At 35.2% G+C, this 15,482-nt stretch overlaps 1 protein-coding gene and 1 pseudogene across 6 annotated transcripts in view; both read left to right on the top strand.

Moving 5' to 3' along the window:
* Positions 1-15,482, top strand: part of ERBB4 (erb-b2 receptor tyrosine kinase 4) — a 1,166,318-nt gene that overhangs the window by 698,848 nt on the left and 451,988 nt on the right. The gene's annotated exons all lie outside the window — the stretch shown is intronic.
* LOC121030201 (18S rRNA aminocarboxypropyltransferase-like) lies at positions 12,270-12,844 on the top strand (annotated as a pseudogene).

The following is a 15,482-nucleotide window of genomic DNA, read 5'->3' as shown; positions in this document are numbered from 1 at the left end:
CTGTGTCTCCCTCTCTCTCTGCCCCTCCCCTGTTCATGCTCTGTCTCTCTCTGTCCCAAAAATAAATAAAAACGTTGAAGAAAAAAAAATTTAAAAAGAAAAAAAAAAGAAAATGTCCTTCAATTCAGCACTAAATCTTATATTTCTTTACTATAAATACCTAAAAATAAAAGGCATATTGTTAACTTAAAAAAAAATGGCCATAGCAGTAGGAAAATATTATTTTAGTACCAGAACCCATTATTAAAACGTAAAAAGAAAAAAAAAAGTAAAAAGATGTAACGTGTGCCCTCAAAAACACAAAACATATGTTGGGGGAGGGTACAAAGTTGATCTTTGGAATGGTATCAAACTTAGTTGTTACTGACTTAAAATAGACTGTTACATGTAAGTTGTTATAGGTAAGCCTCATTGTAACTACTAAGCAAAACCTTTAGTAAATACACAAAAGATATTGCAAAGGAATATAAGCATACCATCACTGAAAGTCATCAGACCACAAAGAAGGAGAAAAAGAGAAGAAAGGAACCCAACAGAGAGGTACTACAAAAATAGCTAGAGACAATTAATAAAAGAGCAGTTAAGGAGATACTTATCAATAATTACTTGAAATGTAAATTGACTAAATTTTCCAGTCAAAAGACACAGAGTGCCTGAGTAAATAAAAACAAAAACAAAAACCAGGCTTATCTATATGCTGCCTATAAGAGATACACTTTAGATGAAAGGACAAACACAGGTAGAAAGTGAAGGGATGGAAAAAGATATTCCATGCAAATGGGAACCTAAAGAAAACTACAGTAGCTATGCTTATATCTGACAAAATAGACTTTAAAACAAAGGCTATAATTAGAGACAAAGAAAGATGTTACATGATAATAAAGAAGTTAATCCAAAAAGAGGGTATAACATTTGTAAATATTTAGGCACCCAACATAAGACAACCTAAATATGTAAAGAAAATATTAACAGACCTAATGGGAAAATAGCAATACAGTAATAGTAGGGAATTTTAATACCCCACTTATATGAATGGATGGATCATCCGAACAGAAAAGTAATAAGGAAACAGCAGGAACATTAATAAGAAAACAACATGTTAGACCAGATAGACTTAACAGGCATTTACAGAATCTTCATACAAAAGCAACAGAGTACACATTGCTCTCAAGTGCACATGGAGCATTTTCCAAGATAGGTAATATATTAAGACAAAAAACAAATCTTGATAAATTTGAGAGGATTGAAATCATATCAAACATCTTTCCCAACCACAATGCTATGAAGAAAACTTGAAAATTCACAAATATGTGGAGATTAAACCTATGCTACTGAATAACCAATGGATCAAAGAAGAAATCATAAGAGAAATTAAAAAAAATACCATGAGACAAACAAAAATGAAAATGTAACATACCAAAATGTATACGATCTAGGAAGGAATGTATAGCAGGTCTAGGAAGGAAATTATAGCAATAAATGTCTCCCTCAAAAAATGAGAAAATTCTCAGGGGTGTCTGGGTGGCTCAGTAATTTAAGCATTCTACTCTTGATTTCTGCTGGGTCATGATCTAATGGTTTTGTGGGTTCAAGCCCTGTGTCGTACTTTGTACACTGACCTCCTGGAGCCTGCTTGGGATTCTCCCTGTTTCCCCCTCTCTCTGCCCCTCCCCACTCATGTTCTCTCTGTCTCTCTCAAAATAAACTTTAAAAAATAAAGTAAAATTAAAAAATAACAGGACTTCCTTTAAAAAAATGAGAATACTTTCAAATAACCTAGCTTTATACCTCACGGAACTAGGAAAAGAATAAATGAAACCCAAAGTTAGTAGAAGGAAGGCAATAATAAGGATTAGAGCAGAAACCAATCAAATGGAGACTAAAAAGACCATAGCAAAGATCAATGAAACTAAGAACTGGTTCTTTGATGGGGTGCCTGGCTGGTTCAATCGGTTAAGCATCTCACTTCGGCTCAGGTCGTGATCTCACAGTTGTGAGTTCGAGCCCCGCATCGGGCTCTGTGCTGACAGCTCAGAGCCTGGAGCCTGCTTCAGATTTTGTGTCTTCCTCTCTCTCTGCCCCTCCCCTGCTCACACTCTGTCTCTCTCTTAAAAATAAATAAATATTAAAAATAAATAAAAATGATTGTTTGAAGAGGTAAACAAATTGACAAATCTTTACCTAGACTCAGCAAGAAAAAGAAAAAAAAAAAGCTAGAGCTCAAATAAATAAAATCAGAAATGAAAGAGACCTTACAGCTGATAACTGCAGATATACAAAGAATCATGAAAGACAACTATAAATAATATGCTAAGAAATTGCACAACCTAGTAGAAATGGATAAATTCCTGGAAACATACAAACTTTAAAAACTGTATCATGAAGAAATAGGAAATGTGAGCAGACCAATTACTAGTTAGGAGGTTGAATAAGTAGATTTAGAACTTCCTAAAAACGGGCACCTGGGAGGCTCATCAGTTAAGTGTCTGACTCTTGATTCTCGCTCAGGTCATCATCTCATGGCCATGAAATCGGGCCCTATGTCGGGCTCCTCACTGACCCTGCTTAAGATTTATCCTCTCCCTCTCTCTCTACCCCTACCCTACATGCCTTCTCTCTCTCTAAACAAACAAACAAAACACAAAACAAATAAAAACTCCCTAAAAACAAAAGTCTAAGACTAAATAACTTAACTGGAGAAGTCCACTAAACATTCAAAGAAGAATTAATACCAATCCTTCTCAATCTCTTCCAAAAAACAGAGGGGGGGGGGGGGGGTGTCACACCCCTAAACTCATTGTATCAGACCAACATTACCCTGATACCAAAACCAGACAAAGGTACCACAAGAAAAAAAAATTACAGGCCAATAGCTCTGATTAACCTAGATGCAAAAATCCTCAAAAAATATCAGCAAACCAAATTCACCAATACATTAAAAGGATCATATACTATGATCAAGTGAAATAGGGAAAATAATCCTAAAATTCTTGTACAAAAGAAGACCCAGAATAGTCAAAAAAATCTTAAAAAAAAAAAAGGAACAAAGCTGGAGGCACCATGCTTCATGATATCAAGCTATATTACAAAGTTATAGTAATGAAAACAGTACGGTATTGGCACAAGAACAGACTCATAGATCAAGAGAACAAAATAGAGAGCCCTGAAATATATGTTCAATTAATTCATGACAGGTGAGCCAAGAATATACAATGGAGAAAGGATAGTCTTTAATAAATGGTGTTGGGAAAATTGGACAGTAATATGCAAAAGAATGAAAGTGGACCACTATCTTACACCATCCACAAAAATTAACTAAAAATGAATTAAAGACTTAAATTTAATATGTGATAAAAAATGAGCAGAAGGATCTGAATAAACAGTTTTCTAAAGACCTTTATATGGCCAACAGACACATGAAAAGATGCTTGACATCATTAATCATCACGCAAATGCAAGTCAAAACGTCAGTGAGATGTGACTTCACACCTGTTAGAATGGCTGTTAGAAAAACAAATACAAGTTTTAATAAGGCTGTGTAGAAAAGAGAAACCTCATACACTGATGGTACAAATGTATATTGGTGCAACCTCTATGGTAAAAATGAAAAATATAAATACCATACAATCTAACAACTCCATTTCTAGATATTTATCCAAAGATAACAAAAAGATAATTTGAAAAAGATATATGTATCACTGTATTCATTGCAGTATTCCTTACATTACTTAAGATATGGAAACATATCTTGTGAATGGTGAATGGATAAATTGTGAGTGAAACAAGTCGGACAGAGAAGGACAGATACCATACAATTGCTCTTAGATGTGGAATAAAAAGAAATAGAAAAGAAAAGAAAAAGTAAGTTCACAGAATCGGTTGGCGATTTCTAGAGCAGGGGTTGGACAGGTGGGAGATACAGGTGAACTGTCTTTTTTTTTTAATTTAAGTAACTTGAAGAAAAACTTTTTTAAAGATTCAGAAATTAATCTATAGATACAGGTATATCCCCCCACCGAATATTCACAGTATAGTTCAGCGAAGAGAAAAAAAGTCTGTATTTTATTCCCCGATCTACGGAATACTAACTGGGAAAAAAAAATACGTTTTTAATTAAATTCCAGTTAGTTAACATACAGCATAATATTAATTGCGATACAAAATAGTACAATATAGTGGTTCAACACTTCCACACAACACCCAGTGCTCATCACAAGTGCACTCCTTAATACCCATCACTTATTTCAAACATATCCCCACCCACCTCCCCTCTGGTAATCATCAGTTTGTTCTCTATAATTAAGAGTCTGTTTCTTGGTTTGCCTCTCTCTTTTTTTTTCCCTTTGCTCATTTGTTTTGTTTCTTAAATTCCACATTTTTCTTTCTGACTGACTTATTTCGCTTAGCAAAATATACTCTAACTAGTCTGCATCATTGCGAATACCGAGATTTCATTCAGTTTTATGGCTGTGTTATAGTCCATTTTGTGTATATACTGTGTATTCTTTATTCTTCAGTTGATGGGCATTTGGGCTGTTTCCATTATTTGGCTAATGTAGATAATGCTGCTGTAAATATCAGGATGCATGTACCCCTATGAATCTCTATTTTTATATCCTTTGGGTAATACTTAGCAGTGTTATTACTGGACCATAGTGTAGTCCTAGTTTTGAATTTTTGAGGAATCTCCATACTGTTTTCCACAGTGACTGTATTAGTTTGCCTTCCCACCAGCAGTACAAGAGGGTTCCCCTTTCTTCACAATCTTAAAAATGTGGAATAATTTTTTAATGTTTATTTATTTTGAAAAACAGAGAGTGTGTGAGAGAGAGGGAGAGAGAGAATCCCAAGCAGGTTTCATACTCAGCAGGAACCCCTATGCAGGGCTCAATCCCATGACTGTGAGAACATGACCTGAGCTGAAATCAACAGTCAGATGCTTGACCTACTGAGCCACCCAGGTGCTCCTGGAATATTATTTAATTAAAATTTTAGAAGTTCTATTAGATTCATATAGCTAATCCCAGAATGAGTGGTGGAAGAGACAGGAAGGAAAAGGAAACAATTTGGAGAAAGAAAGGCAAGAAAGGCAAATATATATATATATATATAAAGTTTATTTATTTATTTATAGAGAGTGTATGTAGGAGGGGCAGAGAGAAAGGGACAGAGAGAATCCCAAGCAAGCTTTCTTTCCACTGTCAGTGCAGAGCCTGACATGGGGCTCAAACTCACAAACCTTGAAATCATGATCTGAGCTGAAATCAAAAGTCAAATAACGTTTAACTGACTGAGCCACCCAGGCACCCCAGCATAATTTATATTTTATAATGCTCTTAGAAAAATACAGTAAGTACATTCATAATATAAAACTTTTTGTCAAATACATATTGGAGCTGAGGCTTTTGTTTTTTGTTCAGTGTTTTTATTTTAATCAATGTGATTTAATTTTTGTTTTGTTTTGTTTTGTTTCGTTTCACCTAACTTAGTTCAACAAACTTCTTATGTGTCAGACACTTTCCCAGTACTGGGGTTACTAAAATAACAAATTTGCCTCTACAGTCTAATAAGTCAAATTTGTAATATTAGAGAAAAAATCTAAACATTTCATAAATGCTCCTAGCTGATAAAATGCTACAATAAAGATGCAGTGATTATTATAGGATGGCACCTGGGAAGGCTGGAGATACTACGATGAAGTTACATTGAAGCCAAATCTTTCAGGGCGAACAGGCATGCCCTAGAGCAGGACGAAGGTAGGTTTAGCAGACACAGAGAGAATAGAGTGATTGTACATAGTAGTAGCTATCATATTGCTGCAATTTGCCAACTTTGTGCTGGCTTTTGTTGTCAGCTTACATATGTGTGGCTTTAGGCAAGCTGGCTTCAAAGTCTGGGCTCTTAACCACATGTTATACTGCTTTTCATAATAACATAGCATGTTCTGACATAATTGAAGCCATGCAGTGTGATTAGATCAAAGGATTCATATAATGGAATGATTAAAAATCAAGTGAAAAATTGTTGAGAGAAGATTCTAAAGGGACTTATGTGCTCTATTGGGGATATTTAGACTTTATCTTAGAGGAAATGGTAAGTCATCAAACTTTTTTTATTTTTGTTTTTTGTTTTGTTTTTGGTAGCGAGTAACATAATGATTTTTATATTTTAGGAAACAATCAAGGATGAGGTACTTTTTAGGAGGCTGTTGCAATAGACCTTATGAGGGGTGAGCAAAGTTGGTATTTGTACATGGTAAAAATGATTAAATTGAGGCTTTATTTCAGAAATTGGTGAAAAATTGAGTCAGAAAAATAATTGAGGCATATAATGAAAATGAAAAGGCATGGGCCATGACACCAAATAATTTTTAAAGTGTTTATTAATTTAGGCATTCAATATATTGTAAAATAGGCAATGTAGATTATCAGGCACCAACCATGGAATAAAGGAAAGAAAATAATAATTTAGGGTTTCTTTCATCAAAGAACAACCCAATAGCTGAGCTACAGGACATATAGTATCAATTTGAAAAGGAAGAAATGGTCACTTATGAATGTTATTTATTGGTTTTAAAAGATAATTATGTATTTTTGCCTTCACACTTAACAAATTCAGTATGACTCCTCTCCACTCTGGCATCTAGTGTATAGATTCATACAAACCATTTCTATTTCATTTCTTTTTTTAATTTTTAAAAAATGTTTATTTATGTTTGAGAGAGAGACAGAGTGTGAGCAGGAGAGGGGCAGAGAGAGAGGGAGACACAGAATCTGAAGCAGGCTGCAGTCTAAGCTGTCAGCACAGAGCCCTGTGTGGAACTCGACCCCATGAACCACGTGATCATGACCTGAGCCAAATTTGGACGCTTAACTGAGTGAGCCACCCAGGCGCCCCTTTTTATGTTTCATTTCAAAGGATCAGTCATATTAGGAAAATTTTGTTGGCTAACCCTAAAGCTGTTTAGCAATATCCATTTAGGGATACAAGAATGATCTGAGTTTGCAAAACCTGAAGATAGAAGCATAGTTAGAGGTCAGCAGAGTTTCATTGATTTCCTAATTTTTATTGTTTCACTCTAAATTTTCTGTGAGATTGAGTTGCCTATTTTCTGGAAACCCTTTATCTTCCTCTCTAGCTTAACTTTCCACTCCCTCTAGGACAGACCCTCAACAATGCAAGGAGGCATATTTCACCCTTATCTAAACATGTGAGGTTCTTTCCTATCTAAAAAATCTGACCTAAAGTCTGCAAGGATGGGTATTAATAAGAGGAAGAGCAGCTACCCAGGAATGCCCTCTATATACCCATAAAGTCCTAGATTTCATCATAAGGATCTCATAACTTTAAACAGTTATATGGGTATTGTTCCATTTTTAAGTGGATGCTATGATTGTAATGATGCTTTTCTTTGAAAAGTGAAGAGGGCTAATGATTTCTAGTTGAATTCCTCAGTCTTGGAATTCATTTTTATGGGATGGAATGATCATGTGTAGTGCACAGGCTGGAAAACAGGGTTCTAATATGAACATTTGTTAAGTTATTCTGACAGTTTAAATTGTCCCACAAAGATTGAATCAAACAGTTGACTTCATTAAAAAAATGTGCTTTATAAGGGGCACCTGGGTGGCTCAATCAGTTAAGCGTCCAACTTCAGCTCAGGTCAAGATCTCCCAATTTGGGAGTTCGAGCCCAGAATTGGGCTCTGTGCTGATGGCTCAGAGCCTGGAGCCTGCTTCAGATTCTGTGTCTCCCTGTCTCTCTGCCCCTTCTCCACCCCCCACTCTCAAAAATAAATAAATATTAATTTTTTTTAAATGTGCTTTATAAGAATATATATACACATATAAAATGGCATTCCATGTGATTTTTAAAATTATGTTTAAAGTCTTACCATTTCTGATGTCATTCCTCTTTTGTAAGTTTATAAACTTTCTTTTTAAAATTATATATCTATTACTATTTTTCTGCATTGTTGTGATCCTTATCACTTAAATCTGGATGATGTGCATGTTTATATAATCGTAAATTTTGCCATGTGCAGATCTTTATATTTGCAGAAATGTTCAATTCTTGCAAATGATTATAAGATGATTTCACTGGAGAAAATATGAGTTTCAGGCCCATTTGCCAATTTTCTGCCTGGATTGTTACTTTTCTATAGCTGAATCAAAACCCTCAAGGAATATAGTGTATAGAAGACACAATGATTTAACATTAACTGTACTGTTTCATTCTTTATCCACATTGGACAAAATTAACAAGAATCTGAAAAAAATGTATCGACTAAGTTGCCATTTTATACATTTTATATTCTGTGACATTTCAGAATACTTGTATTCTTCAAATCACATTAGAATTACAGAACACTTAAAAAGCAAAATAAAAATTTTAGGTAATTTAGGTCAATGTGTTTGTTGTCATAGATCTGTTGGTATATTTTAAAATTTATGTTTGCTTTTATTAGCAAGTAATTGAAGGTTTTTGTAGGAAAACAAGCTTAGATAATACAGTTTAAAAAGAATGTGATTCACATTAGTTCCAGAATCAACAAATGCTGTTTTGCTGGCTCACTTTTTAAATGTCTATAAAAGTCTGCATTTGCTCCTTCACTTAAATAATTCATACTTGATTATAGGACTGAAAGGAATTTATAGCCTTTAAGTTTCAGATCTGATCAGAGCAATGTTTGCATTATCAGAGGACTTTGCTTTGATTGTCCTACTCTAACAAGCTCTCTGAAGGCCTATACCTGCACTTCCACAGTAATACAATGCATATTATAGAACTCTGACCAGTTTGGGAATCTTCAGGCATGACTTTGTTAGTTTCTGTTACTAGATTCTACAAAATGTCTGTTGAGGCAGGGCTTTGCCTAGGTGTTCTCAGACAGTAATGAGCTAGTCATGATCATGAAACAGAAAAAAGTCCAAAGAAGAAAAGTGAGCAAAAGGAAAGATAGGAAATGAGGTCAAAGAGGAGTCCAGGAAAAGATCATAGAATACTTTTTATAGATCACAGAAATGTTTTCATTTATTCTAATTGTGAGAGGAAGTAATTGTAGGGCTTTAAATGCGCATACTTTTATTATTTATTTTACATTTCGTGAACAGGAGATTCTCACTTTACTCCAAGAGAACATATCAATAGAGATGGAAATAACGTAGCCATTTTATAATGTATTTGGAGCTAGAATTGGTAAGACTTGTAGGTGAATTGGGTTACAAATAGGAATGACTTCTTGCTCTTTGGTTAGAGTATGTAGATAGATGATGGTACCATTAACTCTATGGGGAAGACTGATGGAGAATTATGTTGGGGGCGATGGTTAGTTGTGACTAATAGACACCGAATAGTCACAAATAGAATGGATATTCGTTGTTCTTTGAGATTCCTTTTAAAGTAAATCACAAAATCTAATGTGATTTGGTTTAACATAATGCTTTCTATTCCCAGCATTGCACATAATTATGTTATGACTTATTAAAGCAAAATTATGTTTCCTATGAAGCAGATAAAATTATTATCAACCTATTTTACTTTTGCAAAAGAACATCGTCTAAGTATTTTAAATAGAATACCCCCTTTATTGTTAAGATAATCCAATAAAGAAATTGGGTGACAAATGAGGGGATACCAATCTATAATAAACTAGGAAAAAAATATGCTATACCTTCTATAGAGCCATTTAATCTTATGGTCAGAACAGATTTTCCCAAGTCTTCTGAGCAATAATAGATAAGTCTTTTTAATGTATGTATTTTATTTATATTTTATTTACAAAATATCGAAAGGTCTTGAGACTTTTTAGTGGACAGCATAGGATGAAACAGGGTACTCATAATAAAGCTTTGCTTTTTAATTTTTTTTAATGTTTATTTTTGAGAGAGACACAGACAGAGCATAAGCAGAGGAGGGGCAGAGAGAGAGAGAGGGAGATACAGAATCTGAAGCTCAGACCCTGTCAGCACACAGCCTGATGCGGGGCTCCAGTTCCAAAAGGCGAGATCATGACCTGAGCTGAAGTTGGACGCTTAACCAACTGAGCCACCCAGGCATCCCTGAAAGCTTTTAAATTCCTTACACAATGTACTGTCATTGAGGCAATTCTCATCAGTCTTTATCATTTTACATCAAGACAGAGATACAAAAGGATTTGCCATGTGTGCAATTCTTCTTTCCTAAGTCTCTTGATGTATAAATATAGAACATTTAGAATGGCTTTTCTATATTCAAAATAATGACTTCCCAATGACTGTTTATTGGACAATCAGTCCAATTAAATATTTGCAGTGTGAGCTCAAAAATCATATGTAGACGCCCAATCATTGCTTCCAACAAAATGTCCCAAATAAAGCTCATTTTTTTTTATTTTTTGTTAAAAAATTTTTAATGTTTATTTTTGAGAGAGAGATAGAAAGAGAGATAGAGTGCAAGTGGTAGAGGGGCAGAGAGATAGGGAGACACAGGCTGAAGCAGGGTCCATGTTCTGACCTGTCAGCACAGAGCTGGACACGGGACTTGAACCCACAAACCACAGGATCATGACCTTAGCCAAAGTCAGACGCTTAACCGACTGAACCACCCAGATGCCCTTAAAGTTCATATTTTTTAAAATCAGAGATAAGATATTCTGTTACCTGTACTTTATGTTAATATTACCACATTTTCCTATTCAAGATGAAATTATGAGTAAAATTAGAGGGTTGTTTTTTTTTTTACAATTTTCTTGTCATATTTTGTAACATTTCACATTTGTCTTTTTCTGTCATATTTATTATTATAGACTAAAGACATTGAAATATAAATATGGAATTACTATGTGGATTTTCTAGATGGTTATTTTGATTGTAGTATTGTTCCTCTTTAACTTAAACCTAATTCACGATACGTCTTCTTCAAATGATTTCCTTAACAAATATATACTGAGCTCATGTATCTTTAAGGTACTATTCTGATTACTTAGACAGACAAAAATGTGTGCCTTTCGTTAATATAGGTGAAAAAGCTTTTTGCTGACTCTCTTCTGACACCTCTCCTCTGCCCCTTTTTTTCTCATACCTCTTCAACCTATGCATTAACTTTTCTAGTTTGGATATTTAGCTAATCAGGACTTAACATTATGTCAGAGTATTGGGAACTAAAAAGAAACATTAACGTTACAATGATTGCAAAAATAAACACAAGAAAAAGTATAGGGTAGAGAGAGATTAAAATAATGTGATGTGGTAAAAATAAGTGACATTGTTGGATAAATACAATTACCTAATTGTTAAGATAGAAAAAAAATAGTTATCTAGTCCATGGTTGATTTTCTTTGATAATGATCCTAATATTTTGCTTTTGGGACTTATTTTTATGTTTTGATTTGATGTACTCATATTTTAACACTGCAACTTAGTATTTTAAATTGTGGGACTTTCATTAGCTATTGCTCAAAAGTCCAAAATTATAATTCCTGGAAATTAAAACTTTTTTTTTAATTTTTTTTAACGTTTATTTATTTTTGAGACAGAGAGAGACAGAGCATGAATGGGGGAGGGTCAGAGAGAGGGAGACACAGAATCTGAAACAGGCTCCAGGCTCTGAGTTGTCAGCACAGAGCCCGACACCGGGCTCGAACTCATGGACTGCAAGATCATGACCTGAGCCGAAGTCAGACACCCAACCAACTGAGCCACCCAGGCGCCCCATGGAAATTAAAACTTTTTAACAAACTTACAAATAAAATTCTGCAAGAACTATAAATATAGAAAATATTTTTGAATTTTCCTATTTGTTATCTCCCATAAAATCGTAAACAAAGGCACACTGTCATCTAAATGTTAATGTGTTTGTAGCTGAGTTAAGAGTTTGAGTGAAAAAGAATTCTGATCGAATCAATGTATATAAACTTTATTTATATCTATATAAATAAATATATTCATCTATATGAATTCATCTAATAAATTCATCTAATATATTCATCTAATAAATTCATCTATATCCAACATTGTGCATGATTTTGAGTTAATCAAAAGACTACTTGATTTATTAGAGATATTTAGTCTAAAAGATAATCAGAGTGGCTGCTGAGGATCCCTCCTAAAAGTTTCAGGGAGTCTGGGCCTATGGACCACAGGAGCAAAGCTGGGCAGGGGGCACAAGATGGCTTGGAGGGCATTCTCAGGGCTGCTACTGGTTTGAAGCCACCGGCCACCTGGGATAACGGTATTCTGGGCCCACTGGGCCTGCCCTGACTGCGGGCTCTGCGGGAGCCAGTCCACTGAGACCCCTGGCACAACATCAGCCACAAGCTGACCTACCTGGGTTTGGCGTGCTGCCTGTGCTTGGGCCACAGTTTCAGCAGCCTTGTGCTCAGCCCCATGGGTGGCCTGCATATGTCCCCCACAGATAGGCAGCTGGTGACACAGTCAGAGGTACCTGTCGTGGACTGCTCCTGTGCCAGGGTGGAGGAGATGCCATTTGGGAAGATTGTGGAGAGCCTACTGCAGCTGCTGCCCCAATAGGTGGCCGCCAGCCCTGTGAACTATGCCTGGCCCTGCAAACTGCTCCCCGTGGAAGATTTGTTGCCACCTTGTACACCTTTGGAACTTACTGTCATTTTGCTCCAGAAGTTTAAGAGGGGCAAGGACTTGCTGGACCTGAACCACCAGCTTCTGAACAAGTACATGGCCTGCAGCAGCCTCAAGTGGGTGCTCCAGGCAGAGAAGGAGTTCAAGAGCCCCAGGAGGAAGAAAATGTTCCCTTTGATGTGAATTCAGAGCAGGAATTTGTAAAGTCCCACAGGCCCATGAGCAGCACCTGACTGCCCATGGACTGTGACAAGAGTCATGAAGACTGAGTATCATGGGCTTGATGCCAAAGACCAAGGGCACTGCAACAGCCCAGAAGAGGAGAGAGGCAGGGAAAGGGGGCTGAGGCCAGTGCATCAACAGGAGTTTGGAAAAGAATTAAGAATTGACAAAGATAGTAAATGTACAGACATATTTTTGGGGGCTGGGTGTTGAGGAAATCTCAAAATGGTGGCAGGACTTGTGGGAACTCCTGACAGGCCTGGTGGTCTAGGCCCCTTGCGGCTGCCAGCAGAGCTGGACTCACGGCATTGTCTCTCGGTGCTTCTGATGCTCCTCACTCTGGCTCCTGCCTCGGATCCCTGACAGTGAAACAGGGCATCAAGGAGGAAAACCAAAAAAAAAAAAAAAGGATAACCAAAATGATTGGTTCTTTCCATTTCTACAGTGAATGTGCAAAAGCCTAGGAATGTGGGAGATCTCCACAGGTTCCCATTATTGAGTCAGAGTGTTGCTTCCTATTTTGTTACATGCTCAGGTGCTTTACATTATCTTAGGCATACTTTGTTGTTTTTAGGTTTTGCCACATGAAATTCCCTTTTTCTAGGTAAAATAATGATCAAATATTGACCATATTATACAGTTCAATTTAGTATTTCGAATTCTTTGAGGAAAGTGTCTGTACTACATATTTACAAGGTTTCTTCACCCATTCTAAAAGCTCTGATTATTTTTGCCTGTATAACACAAACATAGACAAGAAAACAGCATTAATTTGAGATTAAAAAAAAGTTTTAAGTATACAGTGTTCTCCTCATGAATTACTCTAATTAGTGTTAACTTACAAATATTTTCTGTCAATATGTGAATAGGAATCTATGGGAAATAGCTTTTTCTGATCTATGACACCAAAAGAAGATGCCATCATCCCTTAGAGAAAAATATTAAGAACAAAGTAAGATTTTAACTGAAAACATAGTGTGAAAATTGTTTTAATTTTCTGCTAACAAGAAACACACTTTATAGTATTAATTTGGCTTTAAAAACTGTTAATTGTGATTTTTAGCATCATGCAATTATTGGTATATTGTAAAATTATTGTTCTGATCCCTTTAGCAAATAAACATGGGGCATAGTTTAAGTCAGTGAGGAAAAGTGTGGAGTCCTCTCTTGAAATGAACACTTCCTAGATTCCATGATTATTCTACGTGCCGTCTAACCAGAATTGTAAACGAGGTTTTAAAGAGATGTACAGCTCTTTTTATTAGTGTCTTTGAATATTTCAATAACAGTGAGGTCAATTAAAATTTTATTGAATGATTACGTTTTATATTGACTCAGACACAAACAACTAAGTTATTTAAAATGGTAAAGTTAGAAATAGAAAAGGAATTGCCCTTTTTATAACATGATATTATCTATTTATGCCTTAAATTAAAAAAAAATCCTTTCTTGGCTTTGAGAGTAATCAAAATTTAATATGATCATTCTATTACCTCGTTAGCCAGCATTACAAATCCTCTCTTCTAGTTTATTGGTTTCTTTATTGTTTACTGATCATATACACTTATTCCACCTACTAAGTTGTTTGGTTTAGTTGTTTTTCCCTTGTGTCTCTGAGCCTCAAACCCCACCTCTTCTAGAATAATAAAATTCCTTTGTTTTTTATAACTATTTTAATTCTTACAGATAACCCAAGACCTAATTTTTCTATCCACTTCAGTTTCCTCTCAGAAGTCAGATTCCTTTGTCTTTGTCTCATTACTCTTTAGTGAAATGACAGTAATTCCTAGCTAGCCAAATCGTATGGATACACTGTTATCAGTATGATAGAATGATCTCTGCATGTAACATTGACAGAGAATCTATGTATATCTTCTCTACAACTAAGCAAAAGCAGACATCTAAGTACTCCATAAATGTGTGAATTTCATTATTGTTTTTCTAAAGATGCTTCCTTCTAAATATATATTTTGATTTTATATCACTACTGTCCCCAGTATTCAGAATATAAAATATGGTGCATGAGTACATACACAGGAGTGTGCGTGTATGTCTGTGTGTGTGTGAGTGTGTGTGTGTATACTACATATATCACCTATGATAGGTGAGGAAAATTACAAAAACAATTTACTATTAGTGTCTAGCTAATATCAGTAAAGTGTATTTTTTATAATGTTGGTGGTGATATTCAAATTGTTTTTGCATTCTATCAACGTTGCCTTTGGTTTTTCCCTAATTCTTTTTTAAATGTATTTCCTTTATCTCAAAAAGAAACAGCATTAAGAAATAATTTTTTATACCAAATTATTTTTTGGTAATTATTTATCATAGAGGCCTAACTCTGTGCTAGTGTTAAAATATTCATAAATATTCCTATTGTACTTAAGATTTTTGTAATTTGGAAAGTCACCTATCAGTTACATAGCACCAAGTATTTCTATGGGAAAAATAGAAATTTACAGTATTTACTGTCAATAAACTTTAATTGTGTCAGCAAGGGGCAGAAATGCAGAAAATTACAGACTTTTAAATGTGTGAATCGCTTGCAAGTTGGAAGGCCTAGCTAATTATTTATCTTAGATGGGTAGTGAACAATAAAACCAGGGACAATGATAATTGAGGTGACTTCATTTTGCCTCAAATCTCTTATCACATAAAAGGAGCAATCTGTTTTTAATCTAAAAT

Source organism: Herpailurus yagouaroundi, unplaced genomic scaffold (assembly GCF_014898765.1).
Source record: "Herpailurus yagouaroundi ecotype Mexico unplaced genomic scaffold, PumYag 140, whole genome shotgun sequence".
In the NCBI taxonomy this organism is placed as follows: domain Eukaryota; kingdom Metazoa; phylum Chordata; class Mammalia; order Carnivora; family Felidae; genus Herpailurus; species Herpailurus yagouaroundi.
The sequence above is the reverse complement of the archived record's forward strand: the minus strand, read 5'-3'. Positions and strand labels throughout refer to the sequence as shown.